Source organism: Chiloscyllium plagiosum, unplaced genomic scaffold, assembly GCF_037043375.1.
Source record: "Chiloscyllium plagiosum isolate Xiang-an unplaced genomic scaffold, Cpla_swu_hap1 HiC_scaffold_40, whole genome shotgun sequence".
Lineage (NCBI taxonomy): Eukaryota > Metazoa > Chordata > Chondrichthyes > Orectolobiformes > Hemiscylliidae > Chiloscyllium > Chiloscyllium plagiosum.
Genome location: NW_028270178.1, coordinates 59,009,700 through 59,011,472, shown reverse-complemented (window position 1 = coordinate 59,011,472; position 1,773 = coordinate 59,009,700). Strand labels below are relative to the sequence as shown.

Genomic DNA, 1,773 nt, shown 5'->3' with positions numbered 1-1,773 from the left:
ACCTCTCCAATTACCCAGATCCCTGTCTGATGGAAGACTGTCTGTGTGGAGTTTGCACATTGTCCCGGTGTCTGCGTGAGTTTCCTCCGGGTGCTCCAGTTTCCTCGCACAGTCCAAAGATGCGCAGGTTAGACTGGATTTGCAACACTCAATAGTCAATAGTGTCCAGGTAAGTGTTGGTTATATGGTTAGACATGAGAAATGTGGGGTTACAAGAATAGCGTAGAGGGTGAGACTTGGTGGGATGCATGATGAGCCGAATAGCCTGTTTCTACACTGTAAGAATTTTATGATCCTATACTCCATCCCATCTATATCTGTGGATGAAGTGGACTATCACCTGATCAAATATCCCCTTCAATGGGTCAACGTTTGTTTTCTACCTGACAAAGAACTGCAGGTGTTGCAGATCTGAGAGACAGCACAAACATTGCTGGGAAACTCAGCAGGTCCGGCAGCATTTGTGGGGAGTGAACCTTTTGGATCCAGTGATTGCTCTTAAGGACTGAAGGCTTCTGATTCTGATGTTTTCAGACCTGTTGATGTTTTACAAGCAATGTTTTGTTTTGCTTTCAGCCCCAGTTCAGCTGGTGACTATGACGGCCTTGTTATGTGTGTTTGGGAAAAGGGGCGGACTAGCTGCTAGAGCGGTGGTGGTGCAGTGGTGAGCATAGCTGCCTTCCAAGCAGTTGACCTGGATTCGATTCCCGGCCGTTGCGGTTTTGCAAGTAAAAGTCTTGAGCACCAACGTTGCATTCTGTGGCGAAATGGATTTGTCAGGTTGCTTTCGGGTTTTCATGGCCATGGTTCCTGTTAATTGCCGTGACAATCCGGGCAGCGTAGCTCGAAAGCTTTCCTCTCTGCTGCCCATTGCTTAGTTGAATATTGTTCACAATATAAGGTTCGTTTTGTTTTGTTCGAAAAGTGAGAGATTGCTATCGTCAGAAACCTTAAATAATTATAGAAGCCGCTGGAAATTCGGAACAGATCCAACAGCTTCTATCGTGGACAGGAAGGAGGTTTAAATGCGTCAAATTTCTTCAAGGTTAAAATACATTCTCACCTCAAAACCATTTGGAAGCTTAAGAATTACAAACATTACATTATACCTTTTCCTATTCCATTCAAGTTTCACAATATCATTCCGGTAGCAGGAAGACCATTTTTATGTGGTTTATGCAATGTTACTATATTCGAACATTGACTGTTTCGTAGTTAAATGATGTTTCATTTCGTTAAGTTTTCCAATAGAGTTGGGTTAGTCCACACTTTGTATTTTGTTTGTGATACAACGATAGTGAAAGTAAATTATGTTTCAGTTCAAGCCTGGAAGTTTCACCAATTGAATTGCATTGCCGTACATTTGCCTTCAGGAGAAAAGAAAAAGGGATCTGGACCATCTTCTTAACTCATAGGAGTTTGACCTGGTTCAAAACCTCCTCAATTTCGGTCAATAAATGTTACTACAGTCCGCAACAATGATTTTCACAGATTAGAGGAGGATGCACAGACATCGTTATTAATTGTTATTACCTCGGACATGAGAGGTTTGGGAATGATACGTTTCCTCAGACCATCGACTGTCTGCTCAGCCAAGGTTAAAGGACTGGAATCCGACAAAATTGGCAACAATGCAATTCCCAGGAGACTGAGAGGTGACTAAAAGAACGGGAGGTGGAGAGTCGGGAGCAGAACTACAGGGACAGTCCGCTCTGATTCCTGACCCTTCACCCTCAGTAAATCCAGTGTCAGGAATGTTGTTATGGAAAATAA

At 43.1% G+C, this 1,773-nt stretch overlaps 1 non-coding gene across 1 annotated transcript; it reads left to right on the top strand.

Moving 5' to 3' along the window:
- Positions 1 to 647: 647 nt before the first annotated feature.
- On the top strand, positions 648 to 719 carry trnag-ucc (transfer RNA glycine (anticodon UCC)). Its single transcript has one exon. It is a non-coding gene; the product is annotated as a tRNA-Gly (tRNA).
- Positions 720 to 1,773: the final 1,054 nt, after the last annotated feature.